The sequence below is a fragment of the Echinops telfairi genome, unplaced genomic scaffold (assembly GCF_000313985.2).
Source record: "Echinops telfairi isolate 266 unplaced genomic scaffold, ASM31398v2 ScPeMD7_9;HRSCAF=40, whole genome shotgun sequence".
Lineage (NCBI taxonomy): Eukaryota > Metazoa > Chordata > Mammalia > Afrosoricida > Tenrecidae > Echinops > Echinops telfairi.
In genome coordinates this window covers 74337323-74350804 of record NW_022103906.1, presented here as the reverse complement: position 1 = coordinate 74350804, position 13482 = coordinate 74337323, and the positions used below count along the sequence as shown (strand labels likewise).

The window sequence follows — 13482 nt, the reverse complement described above, 5'->3', positions numbered from 1 at the left end:
CTGCCTGAGTTCTGTTCTGGCAACTCTCCACCTGCTAGATCAGGCTATGTTGCTTTAAGAGGTAAAACAAAGGCCAGATAGATCAGGTACCTGCACTCTGTGCCCCACACTCTAGCCCCCTGGTCCAAATAGATGGCTTGTGGCGGGCAAACAAACAAGGAGCCCTAACACTGCCCTTGGGACGCTCTCCGTTCTCCGCTTCCGCCACCTCTGTGATGACAGGACACAGCATGGATCTAGGACCCAGACAGGCCGTGGGTGAGAAGAACATCACACTTAGCTCAATTTTAGTAATAGCAGCTCCCCAAACCAGGGCCCTGTGGCAAACAGATGAACAAGGTGTGAAGAAGTGACCCCATGGTCCTAAACACCCCACAGGGCTCCTGCTGGGGCCTCAGTTCAGCTTCAGAAGGAAGCCCTGTCAGAGGCAGGGGAGAGGCAAGGTCCCTTCTAGCCCTAACTCCTGTCCCCAACAAGCTCATCCAGGGAGGGGAACACACCGTTCCCATGGGGCTCTAGACCCCAAATCATAACTGGGACAGCGGCATGGCTCTCATGGACAATAAAAAGATAGGCAGCGATAGCAGGGCTGGTCCCAGAGTCCAAGAACCCCACCCCCACTCCCTAGCTCCCAAGCCCTGAACCTCACAGAACCAGGTAGACACTGCAGTGGGCACAGATTCAGGCTCAGCCAGGACAGAGAAAGAGAAAGCAAATGACAACAAAGACACTCTACAGAAAGCCATTCTGACCCAAGTCCCCAAGATTGCCCGCCCACCCCCCTGCCAGGAGCCCCTGGCCTGAGGGCCAATTAGAGTCAAAGGCCAGGCTAGTCAGTGCCCACTGAGAGCCCAACTCTGCAGCCTCACCCCCAGGGCTCCTGAGAAACCCTGGGCTGAGTGCCCCAGCCTGCCTCCCCAGCCCCCACAGCGAGGATGCTCACAGGCTTCCAGGGCCTCGCCAGCAACCCTGCCTGGTCCAGCCCTGACCAAGGCCACTTACCCGGCTGTACACGTGCCTCTTGCTCTGGGCCATGTTGCTCACCTGGCTCCTGCCCCCTCCCCCCGCTGGCCAGGGAGAGAGAGAAAAGGCAGAAACCTAGGGAGGAGGGTCAGGGCTCCAGGCCGTCAGGGGAGGACACGGGAGCTGCCAGGCCCAGCCCCACCCCAGTCCATGGGCTCGCTAGGTGGCCCCTGGGGCTGGGGCTGGGACTGGGGCTGAGGAGCAGGTCCCCTTGGTGGCTGGAAGATTACTGAACCCAGAGACAGCGAATCCTGCTTGCCAGCTGAGGAGTCTCACTCTGCGCTAGTGCTGCTCCAGACTTGTCAGGGACAGTGCCGGCCTCTGGGTCCTAGTGCCCCCCAACTTCACTTGGGTCAGACAAGAGGAGCTGGGCCCAAGGGCTAAGCCCACACCACACACCCTCAGCACTGACCCCTAGAGTACACTTCCCTAAGGCTAGACACACAGCTCTGACGGCACCCACCCAGCGTGCACCCACCCCACACCATCACCGCCCTCCTCACCTGAGCAGGCCTCAACAGGCCCAGGAGCATCAAGTGACACCATGGAGCCATCAGCTAGCTTGCCTTGGGCCTCCACATAGCCAAGACCGGTGTCTCATCCGCTCTGGCGCTTGCTCTTTCCCTCCCCATCTCTCAACTCAGACTCAGCTCTCAAATCCATAATAGAGGGAGTCCTGCACATGGCTAAATGAGTCCACTGCCCCTGGACCCCCGCTGCTGCCAGCCAAAGGCATCACAATCCCTCTTCCTCCATGCTGGTTCTTCTAAGGGGCCCGGGGATTGCATGCAACTGATGAGGAAGGGCAGGAGTGCAGACAGAGAGCCCCACTTTCCCCTGCAGCCCAAGGCCCAGTCCACTGCTGCCCCTGCCCCAACACAGAGATTGCCGGTTTTCTGTATTTCATAAAATTTCTTTATTAACCATGTATTACTTTTGTAATTAATTTTAATTAATTTTTAAATTAAAAGATCATTTTATTTGGGGCTCTTACAATTCATACATCAATTGTATCAAGCATATTTGTACATATGTTGCCATCATTATTTTTGTTAATTAATTTTTAAATATCAAAGACTAAGCATTCCAGGGAGAGGTATTATAAAGATCCCACTTTATTCACTGATCTATCTTTTATTAATTTACATGCCAGGGGCTAGGACCCAATAGACTAGGGCCCTTGCCCGTAAGTGGACAGCATTCAAACCCCCAAGCACAGAGATGCCCACTTGGCAAGACAGTGACTTCCCCATACACCTCCTACCTAAGGCTGGCCAGCTAGTCCCAGCGCATCCAGATATCTGTGCCTAAAACCCCTCCCACATACTCAATCCTGGCCAGACGCCTAAGAAATGGTCTCTCTCCTCTCCTGCAAAATATCCCTGCTGCCCTCTTCTGCCTTATTTGCCATCATATGAGGGCAGGGCCAGTATTCCAAACCTCTAGCCCCAGTTGAATGGGCAAGACCCTTGTAGCCTGGACCTCACCTTAAAAAACAGCATCTTCCAGAGCAAAGCTAAGAGTGTTGGTTCTAGACTCAGGCTGTTTATGTCCATCTCTGGCTTCAACACTCAGTAGCTACAGCAACTTACAGAACATCTCTGTGCCTCAATGTTGACACCTGTCCTCTGGAAACAGTCTAAGTATATAACCCAGATATTTTCTATAATTAGCATTAACTGAGCTAATCCATTTAAAACACTTAGGATCAAAACAAACAAACAAACCAGAAACCCACTGCTGCAGTCAATTCCGACTCATAGCAACCCTACCGGGCAGAGGAAAGCTCTCCCAGAGGGCGTCCAAGGCTGTGAACTTATGGAGGCAGGCGGTCCTCGCTCCTCCTGTGGTGAGGCTGGGGAGTAGGAACAGTTGATCGTCCGTTTGCAGCCGAGCTCTTAACCACTGCGCCACCAAGGCTCCTACATTTAGGACCCATACCAAGAAACCCCATTGCCATCGATTCAATTCCAACTCATAACGATCCTACAGGGCAGAGTGGACCTCTGGTTTTCAAGACTGTAAATCTTCATGAAGGCAGACCGGCTACCTCATTGTTCTCCTGTGGAGCAGCTGATGGGTTTGAACCAGCCTTCCAGTGAGCCATCCGTTGCTTAACTCAAGGCACCACCAAGGCTCCTGCTTACATTTGGAACCAAACTCACTGCCATCGGGTCGATTCTGATCCCTAGAGACCCTGTAAGTCGAATAAAGCTGCCCCTGTGCGTGTCTGAGGCTGTGTTTACAGGAGTAAAAGTCTCATCTTTCCCTGAGGGGTGGCTGGTGGGTTCAGTGGACTCTAGCTGCCGGCCTGGTGGTAGCAGGCCACCACGAAACCGACTTTGGTGCCAGTGCGCAACAAAAGTTAGGCAACATCCTCCTCTTCCTCCTCCTCCTCCTCACCAGAGCTGGACATCACAATTCCCCCATGAGAGAGGAAACGGAGGCTGGGGAAACGGAGCGGCTTCCTCCAAGTTACACAGACAGTAAGGAAAGGAGCCCCAACTGGAGTCCTTCATGCTTTTTCTGCTCCCCGTCACCTCACACGCCACTGGGTACGGGCCCGGGAGCCTCTAGTCTACGCCGTCCCGAGCTTTCAGAAGTGCTCAGAACTCTCGACAGGCAGACGCACTCGCTGGGATACACAGCCTGTTTTATGGCCTGTAAAGTGGGAGGAATAGCTGCCATCTCCACATTGGTGCTATAACATTCAAAAAAGATAAAGCGTATATAAAAGTGCTTGGTAAAAAGTATAGAAGCTGTAGAAGCACAAAGGATTACTATCTGACACGGTACTAGATGGCAAGTGTGTGTTAAAAATGCAACGTCTAGACCAGAAACAAGAAGTTAGAGGCACGAGAAAGGGGAGCTAGAAAGGAGTGCCTAGCTGCTCGAAGTTATGGGCTATGTTTTGGATCCAAGGAGACAAAAGACCGCAAAACACGGACGGAGTTGAGAACACTGTATGAGCAGCGGCAGAGATACTTGGGCTTGAGGAGGGACGATTACAGACCATTACTCTATCAAGGTCTAAGTTTTCTGAAACCAAACTCCATGCCTTTTCCTTTTGATATCCCTTAGCTCATGCAGTCCAATATTTACTGAATAAATAAACACAATGATCCTGAGACGTATTTGAAGGCACGTATGGATAGACAGTGACTTAAACATCAGGCAGGAACACCCAGTAACAGGAAGCTGGTCTTGTACCTGGGCAAGAGGAAAATAATGCTACTTCAAGAAGATCAAACTGGGCAGCAGGCACGTGCAGGATGGAGTAGAGGCAGGAGCGGTCTGACCAGGACAGGGCTAACAGCATGAAGGCTAATGCAACACAGCATCAGGGTGAGGAAGGTCTTAACTAAGGACATGAGGGTAGAGAAAGGGAGGGAGGGAGGGAGAGGGAGAGAGAATGAGAGAGAAGAAGAAGAAGAAGAGGAGGGGGAAGAGGAGGGGGGGAGGAGGAGGAGGAGGAGGAGGAGGAGGAAGAAAGGGGCCTCAAAAGGTCCCGGGATGGGTCAGACCCAAGTAGCATGCCTCCAACTTAGGACCAGGGCCTCAGAGACAGCAGACCTGGATACCACAGCCCATTTCCTCACCTGAATAACCTGGGCAAGACACCTAACTTTCTAAGCCTGTTACTTCACCTGCAAACAGGGGAGCATGAATGCCTACCTCACTGGGATGTTGTGTGAGAATTAAATAAGGTCGCCAGGCCACCGGAGAGGGTTCAGTTTGTGGAAAAATAAAATGTAAAGATACGGACTTCCCCCACTACCGTTTGAAGCCCTCTTGTACGTAACACTCACCTAGGGATCTCGTTAAAATACAGAGGGGGGTGCTTTCAGGTTTGGACTGCTAGCTGCAAGGGCAGTGGTTCAAACCTACCAGCCACCTCACAGAAGGAGACGGATGAGGCTGTCTACTCCTGGGAAGATTTTTCAAGCTTCAGAAACCCTATGTTGGGTCACCACGAGTCAGAATCAACTTAATGGCAGCTGATTTGGTTTAGTTTGAATTGGGAGTGGGAAAGGCAAATTTTCAGCAGGGGGTGGACCAGAACAAACCTGTTGGAAGGCCTGGGTGTGTGCTCAGCCAATGGTTAACTATCACTTCCACCCTTGAGAAGACACTGCAGTGATGAGGACGTGCACGTGGGAAGACGAATGTTTCCTGGACGAAATAATGGGTGAGTAGGTAAGCCAAAAGATACACTGAAGAGTTTGCAAGCCTGGGCACTGGAATAATGATGACTGAATGCAGCCAGTTTGTGAGGAGAGAAAAGAAGTTCTGTTTGTAGGGCCATCTCTGGGGCAACATTTCACTGGGCACACTAGCACATGTGAGTCACAGCCTCTTTCAAAGAGGAAACTATGACGCAGACAACACGTATTCTCTCCTCTCCACTATACAGATGATAAACCGGAGTCTCAGAAGCTGGGTGAGCCTGCCCAAGCGTCAGGGTGGACCACGGCAGGGGCACATCGAATGCACAGGTGGCTGCTCCTTCCCCAGCACCTTGGGCTCCAGCGGTGTCACATCAGACCTGCTGGAGCTGCTCATGCCCTCAGTAAGAGAAGAGACAGACACGCCCTGGGTTTCTAACCCAACTTCCTCCCGTCATGATATTTGATGATATACATTTTAATGAGATTAAATGTTTCCAAAAGGCCTATAAAAATTGAAAGGTCGAAGTGGAGAATGAGAGTCTGGAGAACAGGTTACCAACGGCTGTGGAGGACATTTCAGACAAGGGCAAGGTCAGGAATTGGTTGCTGGGAACAGAGGACCTGAGAAGGAGAGCCTTAGTCCTCACTGGCACCTAGCCTGTACCTGTCCTGCTCTGCCTTGATGGACACCCAGCATCCTTTGATCCCTAGGCCTTCCTGGTCTCTCTTATTGAACTTTGAACCCAATTCTTTGCTCTTCCTGATCCCTCTCCTACAGGAGCTCTCCGGAAACCAGGCCGGCTGTGGCAGGGTCCACCCCCTTGGATTCAGCTGCATTAGGCAAAAGAGCCTGGGCAGTACCATGGTGAGGTGCTTGGCTGCTAACTGGCAGGTGGGCAATTCAAACCCACCCAGCAGCTCTGAGAAAAGACCTCCTTGGAAGACGGCAGCCCAGGACAACCTGTGGGGGCCGTTGTACTCTGTCATGTGGGGTCACGACGAGTGACAGCCAACCGAGAGCACCTAACCGCAAGGACTGCGCACATGTCGCGGGGTACCGAGGGACACGGACATGCACACTCTCTTTAATTAGCGGGCATGGCAAGACCCAGAGGTTCTTACATGTCTGAAAGCACTAGGAAAGAGGTGAGTATGGACGCAGAGTGCTCCGGGAGCCAGGAAAGGAGAGCCTGCTTACTGAGAGCAGTGGTGGCTGGAAGGAGGGAAGCCTGGCTTTCAGATGCTCACAGGAACCCGGACAAAAGGCACATTGAATCCCTGTTCCCAGGCCCGACTCCTGTGTCTATCTTACGAGGAGCGCCCTCGCTCAGCGGACCCTAAATGATGCCGTCCCCCTCTGGCACCTCTTTACTCCCAGAAATGTCCGCAGCCCACTCCCCATCCGTATACAACTCAAAACTTGGAACAGAAACAATGAGGTGATTTATTACCCCCGCCCAAAGGGCCCCTCTTCCCCAAACACCGAGCGACTTCCCGCCCAGATCTTCAAGAGCCAGGCAGGGAAGGTACACAAGGTCTCCGTGCCCTCCCTCCATGCAGGCACTTCCGCACAGAGGCAAGGGGCGCACAGTCCTATGTTCCAGAACGGTACCCACCGCTGTGCCAGCAGGAGTCCCACTGAACAGCCAGACTCAAGTTCTGCTGGTTCCTGCCCCAGAATCAACCAGCAAGTCCTGGCACTAGGACCCTGCAGACAGGGATCCCTGAGCCTGCGCTCTTCAGGGGGAGATGCACCATTTCACAACTTCAGCAAAAGCCACAGCAGCCAGCAAAGCATGGCCACCTTGGCTCTGCAGGGCCCTGCCTTTTGGACAGCTCACCAGCCACTTCCCAGAAGCAGAGGGTGCCGTCTTTTCTCTTCTTCAACCTACGTCATCATCTGATCCTAACGGAAATCAATCTCCTCAAGTCACCACGCAAAGGCGTATCCATGGCAACCTCCAGAGGAAGGACACAGATGATGCTCCAGTGGCTGCAGCAGGAAAAGGTAAGCCCCTCTCCCTTCCATCCACAGCATCCCATCACGCTCCCTCTCCCTCACACCAGGCGTGCGCCATCCCCACAAATCCTACCTAGCACAGCAAAGATGGGTGTCAACTTAATAGCCATTGTGACTGTTATATAAGCTTATAGATTGGCCTAGTCTTTTAATGGAGAAGTAGGGGCCAGTCTCTCTCTTCCTGGGTGGTGGGATGGGAATAACATTTCTGCTATTACTATTCACAGTGTCAGGCCAGCAGAACCTGACACATTTCTAACTGTCAGGGTGCTTATTTCCGAGGTCCCACCACCCTGCCTACCACACTGTTGCCAGGCCCACCAACGGGTATGATGTGACCCACTTCTTAGCGGCCCTCGGCTCCAGTCCTTTCAAGCCCAGACACTGTGAGTTGGGATTAAATTGAGAGTCATCAAACACAAGAACTACTAAACCTAAGTGATCCTGCATGTCTGGTTTCCTCTGGTGTAAAATCAAGGTAATAATAGCACTGCCTTTCCTACAGGGCTGCTGGGAAAACAGCACACAGGACAGTGCCCAGCAGGAAGTGCTCAATCTCGGTCAGCCCTTACAATGAGGGATGGATGGAGGAAGGCTACTAAACACTTCCGGTGATTCTCGCAGGGCTGCCCTTTCCCTTCCTCTCGGCAGCTGTTCCATGCTTCCTTGACCGCTCTCGTATCCCTGTCCCTGCCCTTGCCCACACTCCTGACCTCCCTGGTCGACAGATCGCTTTGTGGAGAAAGGAAACTGAGCCTAGCAGGTAAGAAATCTTTTGTAAATGTATATGTACCTGCACTGGCCATCGTCTCTTTCTTCCTACTTCTAGAGTTGCTTGTCCCCTTCTTAGGGCAAACCCACCCCCCTCCTCCCTCCTCTGAGGACCAGATTTAGCCATCATGCTATCCTTGTGCCTTTGGTTGTCCCTTCTCGGGTGGCTCCTACACAAGAGCTAATACCCACGCTTCAGGACTTCTTATCTTAGGAGAAAACTGCCCCTCGACCCTGCTAGCCCCTCCCCACGCTGCTTGGAAGCAGGCACACCATCCGGCTTCACACGATTACCCCCTCTCTACTCTGGTTCCTAGTCCCACCAAGCACTAAAGCTCTGGTAACCAGTTCTGCTGACCGGATGTTCTCTCTGCCCAGTCAGTCTCAAGGGGCATTTCCCAAGCTCATCTTCCATGATCTTCCTGCTGCAACTGCTGATGCTGATTCCCCCCACCCTGGAAGCCCCCTGGGAATGCACTCCCCTCCTAGTTTCCTGGACACCCCCTCCCCACTTTGTGCACCAATCCTGACACCCACAGTTTCCTATAAGCATGTAGTGGAGTGCCCATCCATTCCCACAGCTTCAACTACCACCTAGACCTACTGCCCCTAGGTGAGAGCCTCCCCTTCTAAGCCTCAGACCACTTCCATCCACCATGGACCACAGACACCTCCAGTTCAGAATGACTCAAAACATGGTTGGTTTCTTCTCTCTGAAAAACATCCCTCTTTGCTACCACCAACCCCCCCAAAATAGAACACCGCGTCATCCCCAACAATTCCCCCCTCTTGTCTTCAAAATTAGTCATTGAGACAGGTTAATTCTTTCTCTGCGCCTTTTCTTAAGACTCGGCCCTTCTTCTCCAGCCCACTGTCATCAATTGTAGCTCAGCCTGAACCCACTCTGAGGCAAGGGTCCCTGATGTCCCCGATGGGGATGTCCTTCACCAATCCACTTTTATAGTCAGCATCCGCAAACACAAACCTATCACCTCCCTTCTTAAAAGTTTCCCAAAGCTTCCCTGCCCATAACATTGAAATCTTCTAGGATATGTTAATTACATCTCAATAAAACTATTTTTTAAAATCACCATCTTCTAGCACAGCTGTAAAGGCCATTTAAAACCTGGCCTTATTACGAGTCCAGCCTCATCAATCCCCCCTGAATCCCAATGTTCTCTTATATTCTAACCACTTGGATCTACTTACTTTACCTCTCATGCCTCTGCAAATGCTGCACACATCACTAGCCGGGGTCATTCTCCTTCCCCATCCTTGAAGACTCAGCTCAATGATCACATCTTTCCTGAAAATGCCCCTGCGTTTTCTATGTAGAGCTGCTCACTCACACTGCAGCCCTCACATGGCAATGGCACGGCAATGTCTTGTTTGATTTTAAGGAGGCGAGGGGGCTTCGAAATGCTATGGAAGAGATTTCATTAACTTTTCATTCCATTTTCCCACACATTTTTTGAAGGCCCCTTATACTGTTTCTCTATCCCACACCGAATTCCTCCAGGACAGCAGTTTTTAATCCACCTTAGTATCCTCAACATTGAACACAAGGCTTTGCAGAGAAGGCACTCAATGTGGAGCAAATGCCTGACCCAACGTGAGACTGTTGGGCTGCAAATGGGCTTTGATGCCTGTCGCAGAGTGCATTCACCCTTCAAGGTTCAGCAACGTGTTTTTTAATTGTCACCTATACTAACATCAAGCTCCCTTCTCTACTGCCAGCCTTTTTATACATCATAGGAAAGCAGATACGTGTCTACTTGTCCATATACTCACTGCCCCAAATCTCTTACTGACATACCACCATACCGACCGTCAAGCTGATTCTGACCTGTTAGTACAGAGGAAAACTGTTCCAAAGGCTTTCTGAGCTTCTAAAGCATTACAGGAGCACACAGCCTCATCTTTCTCTCTCAGAGCTGCTAGTGGGTTTGAACCACTAACCTTTGAGTTAGCAGCCCCGTGTTTAACCTACTGTACTACGATATGAAGGCTCCTTTCACTGCCACTCTTAAACAAACAAATGCATTGCCATCAAGTTCATCCGCCTCTTGGAACTGCCCTCGTAAGATTTCTGAAGCAGTGCTACATCTTTCTCCGCGAGTGGCTGGTGGGTACAAGCTGATCACCTTTCCATCAGGAATCCAACACTTCATCCTCAGAACCACCAGGGCTCCTTTGTGGTCATGCCATTCTTCATATTAGCATGAGTGCCTAGCACCTAGTGAGCACCCGGCAAGTCCCTCCACAGTGTGACACTAAGCTTATCTTCTACTCCTCTCCTAGGACACTGACCTCGGCCACCTCAAGCACACACTCCAGGCTCTGACACGCAGTCTCATACTGTGCCGCTTCAGCTGCTCAGGGCACCCTCCCTAGTCGTCCAGCCTTTAAGCCCAACGACAACCCCACTAGAATTTGGAGGATAAGAACAGCATTCAAAATCTTACCTATTTGAAACAATATCATGGTACAATTAAGGGCAATTCCGTTTGGAGAAAAGTTGGTAGGAATCGCAGTCCAATTTTTTTAAAAGTCAACTATTTGGAGATAAACTCGCCCCCCCCTCCCCCGTCCCCCGTGTGATTCTAACAACCTAATACCAACAGAATGGAAGCTGCAGAGAGATGTATTTCAGCAACAAGAACTTCCTTCCCGAGTCATCCCAAGATGGAATGAGTTGCTTTACCCAAACTAATATTACATTCCCCATTGACGAAAATGCTCAAGCCCAAATGGGCCATTTGGTAAGGGCACTGTAAATGGAATTCAGGATTCTGCCAAGGTTGATGGGCCTAAAACCAGATTTTTCTATCTGAAAGGAACCATAAGGTCTTCTAGTGCAGCCCCCTTTTTTACAGGCCTGGGTGGTGGTGGTGGTGAAGTGACTCACCCGAGGCAAACCAGTACATTCAGGCTAGCTGGCCAACAACGCCAGAGGTCTCTAACACTCTCCAGTGATCCACACCCTTGTCACTCACTCCAACCGTGGTCCCCAGGCCAGCTGCATTGCCGTCGGACTGTCGGACGCTACATTTTAACAACATCGTCAGGTGTGCACACCACTGAACCCAAACTCAGGTTCCAAACATATTGATGCAAAAAAGGCGGGTTTTTCTTTTTTCTTGGTTTGGTGTTTTGTAAGTTGTTATTATCTTCATAACACCCTGTGGCTCAGGCCTTGGCAGTAGTTACACTCGGTAAGGAGTGGCCATCTCTTTCTGCTCCGGAGCCCTGACTGCTTAGATCAGGCGGGTAAGCGCGCAACAGGGGCTTCCCACTCGCTTGCCGGCATTAAGTGATGCTGGATTTCCAAATCACTGACTCTTCCCCCAGCGGCGCCCCTCATCTGTGTGAATTAGCAGGGGCTCTGGCGAATGGGGAGAGAGATAAGGTGACTTCTCAGGGGTCCTCCTGCCAACTAAGGCGGATCCCAGGGGTGGAGCACGCCAACGCGGCAAACCCTCAAGCAGGCTCCCATGGCTGAATTCTTTTTTTCCTGCCCCGTCTGATAAACTTTCCAACCATGTGCCCACAGGAACCCCGTGGCCCCATATGTGCTCAGGGGGTGCTTTGGACGCTCCCAGGCAAGGCAGGGGCCCCTCGCAGCCCCCCGAGGAACGCGGCGGCGCAGGCACCCTGACCCCGGGCCGAGCTCAGGTGGGTCGGGCGCGCCGCGGGTAAAACGCTCGGGCGGAATCCCCAGGTCTGGGCGGGAGCCACCTGGCCGCGGCCCACCCCCGCCGGCCCTGCCCCGCACACGGGGCTCCGAGGGGGTCCCCAGGCCCACGCCGAGCCTCCCGCCGCGACCGCACCAGGGCACAGGGCGCGGAAGAGGAGACGGTTGGCAGGGTCGCCGCCTCAGTACCTGTCCTGCCTGCCAGGGGCTCCGCGCCGGGCTCCAGCCCCACCGGCGACCGACGCCCCGGACTCCGCGGCCCCGCCTCGCCGGCCCCGCCCGCCTGGGCTGCCCGACGCGCCGCCCGACCCCGCCAGGCCCACCCCAGAACCTTCACCCCTGAGGCTCAGAGATGCTCCGGACCCCGGGCACACGACCGTTTTCCCCCGCAGGCCGGCCCGACATGAGAAGTGCGCGCCGAGCGCAGCAGATGAGACATCCATCAGGCACAAAGTTGGACACCTGGGGCGGGATTTGCGCACGCGCACTGTACGCGGGGCGGCGATGAGGACCGCAGGAGAGGTGGGCTGCGGCGAGCGCCCTCTATCGGCGGAAAGAAAACAGCGCAAAAGAACCGAAGGACGGGTTCGTTCCCCGGGGTGGCTAAGGTTTTGAACACTAAACTGTAACTAAAGCAGTAGTGATCAACTGTATCCCGTCGGTTAGCTTGTGGGAGAATAAATGTTGCTGCTACTCAATCTCATTCATCAAGTGGAGAAAGAGGAATTCTCACGCACCGCTGATAGATTGTAAAAATAACGCAAATTTACACCAGGGCATTTTCTTTTTAATTAAAATTAAACAAAGGTGCAAATTTCTTGACATAATGTGCCCGCTTCCAATAATATAGTCTGAGGAAATAAACGCACAGTCATGCAAAGGTTGTTTGTTTTTTCTTATCGCACAAGGATGTTGGAAGAGCTGGGGGTTGATAGACGTGGTTTGAATCTTCACTGCAATTTACAAGCTGGGTGAGGTCTTAGGCTGATTACTTAACTTCTCTGCGAGCATATTAAGGGCGATGCTTATTGCATTCGATTTTAGGAGGATTAGGAAAAGCAATCCATGAAAAGCCTCTGGATTTTAGCTATTGTACTATTAATGTACCTACTGAACTACTGCAGTTAGTGTCTGATTAAAAATACCTGTAAAACCCATAAAGTTAGGGAGGAGGCTTCGTGGTTGAAAGGGTAAATGGGCAACTTCTACACCATTGCCCTTCCCCCGCCTTTAAAACTTTTTACCTAAATATTTCTAATTCTTATGAATCAACAATGCATTTCCATGGTTCAAAAATCAAAAAAATATATATCCACTAGAACTGATTGTGATTACACAACTCATTTTAAAAGCGATTTAACCATGGAAGTATGTGATATGTGAATAGTATCTCAAGAAAACCACGAAGCGGAAAAAAGAAAGAAAGAAACCAGACTTAACCAACGGTTACCATAGGTGAAAGGGAAAGGGTTGTCTCATAAAGGCCATTGAACCAATGTCAATGGTGGTACAATAACTTGGACAAGGAGATCAATAGTGGCTGTACAGCACAAAGAGTCTAATCAGTGACCCTGAATTATTCAAGCAGAAGTTGTGGAATTGGAGGAATAAATAAAATAATTACCTAGCGGCGTGGCAGGGGAGGTTTGCGGGCAAATGGGGCACTAACAGCAATGAGTAAGAGAAGACAATGTTCTGAAATTGATTGTGGTGATGATCATGTTTGGACTAAGCTGAAGCAGGCCTGGCCCTGCATGTGCTTCCCTGCATGTCCCTGGAGGTCAGCAGCAGAGGGCGCTGGATAA

General features: G+C 51.6%; 1 long non-coding RNA gene across 1 annotated transcript; it reads left to right on the top strand.

Moving 5' to 3' along the window:
* The first annotated feature begins 6771 nt into the window (after positions 1-6771).
* On the top strand, positions 6772-12557 carry LOC123521304. Its single transcript, XR_006679764.1, has 4 exons — positions 6772-7200; positions 7718-7975; positions 11537-11658; positions 12070-12557. It is a non-coding gene; the product is annotated as an uncharacterized LOC123521304 (long non-coding RNA).
* Positions 12558-13482: the final 925 nt, after the last annotated feature.